The sequence below is a fragment of the Amblyomma mixtum genome, chromosome 10 (assembly GCF_055824585.1).
Source record: "Amblyomma mixtum isolate Tamu chromosome 10, ASM5582458v1, whole genome shotgun sequence".
Lineage (NCBI taxonomy): Eukaryota > Metazoa > Arthropoda > Arachnida > Ixodida > Ixodidae > Amblyomma > Amblyomma mixtum.
The window spans coordinates 177,137,191-177,144,206 of record NC_143021.1 but is presented as its reverse complement, the minus strand read 5'-3'; the positions used below and the strand labels follow the sequence as shown (position 1 = coordinate 177,144,206).

Below are 7,016 nucleotides of genomic sequence, written 5' to 3'. Positions count from 1 at the left end.
TCAGCAGCCGAGCGCGGTAACCAATGAGCCACCACGGCGCTGCAGTTACAGTAGTGATGATAGTGCATTCAAATGCATGCGTATAAAAGGCACATCTCGAACAGCGCAACTGAATTACAGTGACAAAAATGATTGGAATATTTGTTGGCTACCTTAATAAAAACAGAAAACACATTCACAATAACAAAAATGCAATATATGTACACTGCAGGTGGTCCAAATTTCTGGGGCCCTTCACTATGGCATCCCTCATAGCCTGAGTCGGTTTGGGGTGTTAAATCCCCATAAACTAAACCAAACTTCTTATGAGGAGGTATACGTACTATCACGGACAAAAGTGATAAACTCCACGCGGCGGGAGCCGGAGCAACGGAAAACTAGTGTTCCTGTATATGCTCCCGCAGGGAGCAGAGTTGCGCGGAGGTCCGCCATCATGTTCTAAGCTGTGCGGGAAAGCCCCTTTTTGTTTCTACAGGGGCTGCGCTCATGAGCTCGCTGCGTAGAGCGCTGGGGCTTTTTTTTTTCGTTTAATTGCGTACAAATTGCACTCGATGGCAAGCTTCTAAACGTAACGCTGAAAAGTAATCTATGATTTGCCGACGGTATGCATACAGCATGAAAAAAATCGCCAAAGGTTAACAGCAAATCTTAATCATGACAAACTGACGAAGAAAGACTGGAAATGGCCTGCGAGTTTTTTTTTTTTTTTTCTGGAACAAGTGATTTCAGATGAACAAGCAGTCCGGTTTCGGATGAGACAGCGTCTGTCCCGTCCTGTGTTCCTGTGTGCTCGTCTTAGGAACAAAAAGAGTATAGCGATGAATTACTTTTTTTCACAACTAGCACCGCCGCATGTTCTGTGTGAGTTCTGCGCCGAAAATACGAAAACGCATCTCTCTAGAACCACATTAAATAATTCTACAGCTTGTTGCAGGCAAGCAGACTAAAGCAACGCCAATGCATTGAACAGCGAGTCTGACATAACGAAAAAATTTAAAACTCAATTGCTTGACCAACAACCTTTCACAAAATGTACCCCTTTGCTAAATGTAGTGAAATGACGAATCTTTAAATGACCTTGAAAGTACTCTTACACGTTGATATTATTAACTTTCCTCATTTTTATTAAAAAGCATTATCTTTTCACAATAGTTATTAAATTATAATAGTTGTTTATTACTCTCGTAGGTTTTCTTGCCTGTTTCATTCTTATTGCTCGGAAAAATAATTTGACCTTCCGCTTTGCATTCTCGTACTTCGTAGATTCCGCTTAGGTCGCAGTATGAAAACATTTCGCGACTCCTGGATTTTTTTTGAAGCAGAGATTTGCTGTCTTCTAGCCGAAATTATTCGCGGCATCAAGATTTGCGAAACTTGTTATCGCGGCCCATTCTAAAAAGCCATTTCAGTCGCCGACGTTCCACATGGCACTGCGTAAAACGGTTTGCAGTTTCCAGTGCGGTTGCTGCAGTTTGGCGCCCTGCACCGTCATAGCTGACGACTGCGCCCGTCACAACCACTGCATAACACCAAACCTGACGCCGCAGGTGTGCACGGAAAATGTATGAAATGTAGCCGACAGCGCGGGCTCACATGAGGCGTCGAGCTGACAAGGGTTCGCTCGGCACTGCGCCTGTGAAGTCTGCTTCTCCGCGGAGTGTTGAACACTTGACGTCATGAAAATCACGTGATCGCCTTTCGGCGAATGGCGTTCGGAGCGGCGAGGGAAAACAGACGCGCAACTCTGCTCCCTGCGGTAGCATATACAGGAACACTACGGAAAACTGCGTTGCAACGCCATCTACAGGCGGCATCTGAGATCGAGACAGCCAATGCGGGACGTTCATTACCCGCAGGCATGTCGCTTAGCTCATTTTATTCTTTCGTGCTTTAGCTCGCTAAAATGCCGCAGTTTTCCGTTTCTCCGGCTCCCGCCGCATGAAGTATACCACTTTTGTCCCTGATAGCACATTTATAGACATGTAAAGGCAATATAGCAACAGTTAATAAAAAGCAAATATCATTGGCGAATAATAAGGTAGTGAATCGTTAAATAAGGCTTAGAATTTTTTGTTTGTCGGTTTCGGACGTCATACAAGTGCCTTTTCAAAGAATTTCGCCCTTCACTCGGATTTAAAGACTGCAGGTGATGGACAGAACACGTGCACGACCTTGTCCTGTATTTCGTCTTTCTTTTGTGTCCACCTAGACGGCAAAATTGTTAAAAAAGCGCTCGTCTTGCTGTGCATAAATGATCCTATGTCTTGTTGTCCCGACGTCTGCGGCTTCATTCGAGAATCTTAATACCTGTCCCTTTTCATTTTTTACTACGATGACTACTTCGGCAGAACTGCATGCAATGTGCTCGAGTCTTCGGAAACTCCCCCCATAGCGTGTGCGACGGAAAGATTGCCGGGTGGGTCGGACGGGTAAGCTTTGAAGTGGGTGCTCTCTCCCTCTCTCATTGAAGAGGGAACCGGAGGAGGAGAGAGAGAAGGCGATGGATGGTAGAGTTTGGGCGCTTTCCTTACGCGATGATCCTTTCTGCAACTATAGGTGGACGACGCAAAACTGTCGCTCTCATAAATTATGCACGATGACGTAAGCACAAGAAGGTTTAAATCGTACACTGCATCTTGCCGGGCCGTACTCAGCTTTTGCATATTACGAGGAAGAACAGCTTTAGAACAGCAGGTATTCAGCCCTCGTCGCTTGTTCTGCATTGCCTGTCGGTAAAAAAAAATTAATAAATTGGATTTGAGGAAAGGAAATGGCGCAGTATCTGTCTCACATATCTCGGTGGACACCTGAACCGCGCCGTAAGAAAAGGGAGGAAGGTGGGAGTGATAGAAGAAAGAGAGAAAGAGGTGCCGCAGTGGAGGTCTCCGGAATAATTTCGACCACATCAAGGTTGGTTGGTTGCGACTGAGAGAAGGAAGGAAAGGAAAAGAGCACGGGCCTGCCAACTGGCTCAAGCCGAGCCACCACCGCTGCCACGTGCAGATAGAAGAGAGATGAAAGATAAGAGGACAGAGTAAAAGACAGAGTAAAGACGCGCGTCGCAAAAACCGCGTCCGCCGGAACGGACGCTGGCTGAAAAATACAGATACACGGCCGCAGCCAGAAGGCTGCAAACCAAATGCCACAGATCTACCACATCAACCGCCGGCATTTCTTTTTGCAGCGAAAACTACATTGGCCACTAACTTGAGATTTCGTTGTGGCGGTGCTCCGAGGAGGCACAGAGACCGACCTTGAGTCGTTGCCTAGCAACCGCCGCAGTTGGCGGACACCGCGCGCTTGCGTCACACCGCGCGCCTCACCGCGGAGTCGTCGCCGCCGTATGGCATGACGTCACACCGCGCGCCTCGTCCTTGCGCTCGCTTTCGCTACGTATAGACAAGCGTCAGGCCGTGACGTCACGGAGATGCGGCGGCGCTGGAGTCAGCAGTAACTTTCGCTGTGTAGGCAAAAGCCGGTACCGTGTGCCTTGGGTAGGCCGCGCTGGAGCGTTTTTGAACGCATTTTGCGATATTCCGGTGAGTTGTAGTGCGGGTGGTTGAACCGCAATGCTGATGAAAGGCAGCGGCACAAGTTTTCACAAGTTTATCGCATTTAGATATGGGCCAAAGCGATGCGCAGCGGCCGTGGAGCGGTAAAAGTTCGGCGACGGATCGGCTGCGCGGCTAGTATTGCATTTCTGCATCGAAATATGATAGTTTGCGTCTCTTAATCCGCATGTTTGCTCTTCAGTCGCGCGGCGAACAGTGCAAGAATCAACATCTGCAGCTTGTTCGCGTTTTGTCGGGCTCTCATTATGAGAAGTCTGGACTCGACATTCGATGTGGGTGTGACCGTAAATTGAACGCAGGGGACCGTTTTCAGGCGACAATCACACGGACTACGTCCCGGGCATCTCTTCGCGCTAAAAAGAAAAAAAAAAACACAAAAAAAGCTTCTGCCAGTCGCCTTCAGCATTCATCGGGCCACTAAGCGCGACGTTTGAAGCAGCACTGTAGTCCGGTAGTAGGAATATACGACGCGTAGTTTTTTCTCTATATTCGCTACCACGAGCTTCAACTTGTACGTGTTTTCACCACCTATCCTAAAAAACGATTAAACGTCGCTAAGATATCGGCAAAATCATGCAGTGTTATTTCCCCCTGAATTTTACAATTACTGGTCAATTAGAACCTGGCGAAAACAGCAAATACCAGACCAAAAACCAGTTATCAAGCATGAATAAGGCCCGCAATCAGAATGACTTAAAATATTTAGCTCTGCAGTGCAAACGTAACTTCGTTGTAGCTCGAGGTAAACTTCTATCCATTCGTCTTTGCACCTCTCTTAAAGCTAGGCGAATAAAAAATAATTTTTTTCCGACATTACCAGTGAAGATCGCATTTGCATGACTGATTCAAAGTAACTGCATGGCTTCAGTGTCCAGTAGTGTTCGGCGTTCTCCGCACTGAAGTGGCTGGACGAGAGCAGGCACATCACAAAGGTTCGTCATGGGAAAAAGCTGCCTCCCGTCGTCTTTCTTGCACTTAGTGATCGGGTATGCTGTATCGCCCCAATTGTTGAGACTGCAGACCTGTATACCTGGTGCTTTCTCGGTTTCATTCAATAGGTCAACCTAGTCGACCGCCGTAGCCGCGCCGTTGCTGCCAAACATAGGAGCGCAGAAGGAAGCCTATGCGGCGCTTCGCCAGATAATTCCGTCTGGCGAACAGGTTGAAAAAGTGCTGAACTGCTCTCCGGTCGCCAACAGAAATGTTTCTAACCACAAGCGACGCGCACGCTTTGAAATATGCGCGCACGCGAGTTGGTTTCGAAGGCAGCATCGCTTGGCGCGGGGTAGGCATGCTACGTTTTTGCCTACACCCCGCGGCGCTGCCGACCGCAGCGCCACCTTTGTTTACAAACATGACGCTTGTCTATATGGCATAGCCGAGCTGAGCCACTCTTTCGTGATGACGGTTTTGCAGTTTCACTTGTTTAAGAGACGGTACTTTTTTGTCAGCTCGTGTACAAGTTTCAGTGGAAAGAGAAGCCATTTCTGAAAGCAAAATGAATTTAAGCATTTATCATTCAATGTTTGCTGATAAGCACATCTTGGTGTGCCATGCAAGGATTATGCTGACTGTTGTAACGCTAAAAACGCACTGTAAAACGCTTTTGTCACTGAAAACCACTCGCTTATTCGAGCTGAAATTTCACGCATAGATGTCATATGGCAGATGGCAAATCGTGCAACTCTTTGAAAGGTACGAAGTAGCCCGCATGAAAAAATGAAGGGAGCCGTGTTACTCCGCACTTGCTTTGTGGTCGAGTGGTGTAATACACGAGTATTCGACAGCGGGTCGTAAGCAGCAAGAGTGCATTTAATCAAGCTCATGGAAAATGTATCGTAATAAGCCAGCAGGCAAAGCATTCGTTAGTTTCGCTCATCACAAGGAACGCATTACTTCTTGATCGCGGGTGTAGGCCGCGCAGACAAGAAAATTGGTTTTTGAGGAATAGAAATCGCAGTATCTGTGTCACATATCTCAGTGGACGCCGGAACCGAGCCGTAAGGGAAGGGATAAAGGAAGGAGTGAGAGAAGAAAGGAAGAAAGAGGTGCCGTAGTGGAGGGCTCCGGAGTAATTCAGACCACCTGGGGAACTTTAACGTTCACTGGCATCGCAGAGCAAACGGGCGCCTTTTGCCTTTAGCCTCTATCGAAACGCGGCCGCTGCAGTCGGGTTCGAACCCGGGAACTCCGGCTCAATAGCCGAGGGCCCTAACCACTGATCCACCGCGGTGGGTCCGCGCAGACAAGGTTTTAAAGAGAAGGTTCATTAACTGCCTCACTTCTCGGTGGGCACCTCAACCGCACCGTAAGTGAAGGAATACAGGTCGGAGTAAAAGAGGTGGAAGAGGTAGAAGAGGAATGTGGTAGCTTTGACAGCGTTGACGCTATGTATGAATCGGGGTACTGTAGAAGCGTGCGTTCCTAGGCCTAATGAAACGAAGCATGAACGGAGAGGCGGAGAATTTGGTTAAACAGGCTCAAAAGCGCTGGTCTCACCTTGCTGTGATCGTCGGCGACGTAGTCCTTCTAGCTGTCGTAGTTGCGCTCTCAAATATTTAACAGTGCGGTCGTGTTCAATTTGCCGAGCGGGGAAGAAAGCGAAGCGATGCTGGCAGCTGACACGTTTTCTTCTTTTCATCAGAAACACGCGCTTGGCATAGACGTCTTTTTCTTTATTGCCTAATCCATGTTTTGGGTGCCATATTTTCACTGATTTATTCAAGATCTATTTAAAATATCTCACAAAGGCCTAACGGACATTTAATAAGGAGAACAGAAACCATAATATTAGAAATACACGCTAGCAACTGCATTGTCGATTGGCTGCTCTAGTCAGGTCGCAACGCGGCTGCTTTTGGGCTGAGAGGATGCTTATCTCCCTGATTTCTTCTTCCAAAGGTTTCGCTAGACATTAGTAGACGTAAATCACTACGAGATATTCGCCCACGGTCGTTAAATAATTTATAATGGAATTTCTTCTCTCATGCTCTTTCGGTTTCACCAACCACCGATGGCTGTGATCACCTGAGGCACGAAAAATACTGCAATATAAACGATTATATAGTTTTAATTTCCTACAACACTTAAACTAGCTTGCTACGAGAGATGGAATAGCAACAAACGTCGTATCAACAGTTATATTTCCGTTTTTTTTAGCCTCACGTCACCTAGAAAACAACTGCACACCAAAGCCATTGTTCGGTTGATGAAACCGAAACCGAATCTCTGATATCACGAGGTTATCCTGTTATATTATGTCTAATGCATCATTTGAAATTAGAAAACGCGGGTTAGGGCACTTGACTACTCAGCCGGAGTACCCGGGTTCGTACCCGCCTACGGCGGCAGCGCAAAAAACTTTGTGGGCACTTTGGCAACCTAAAGTGTGCTAGGCGAAACCCTTTATCGCGCTGCTTCGACTGCCTATGACTGCCTATATTT

The 7,016-nt window shown here is 47.3% G+C and overlaps 1 long non-coding RNA gene across 1 annotated transcript in view; it reads right to left on the bottom strand.

The window, feature by feature from the left end:
* Positions 1-7,016, bottom strand: part of LOC149327844 (uncharacterized) — a 235,810-nt gene that overhangs the window by 207,658 nt on the left and 21,136 nt on the right. The gene's annotated exons all lie outside the window — the stretch shown is intronic.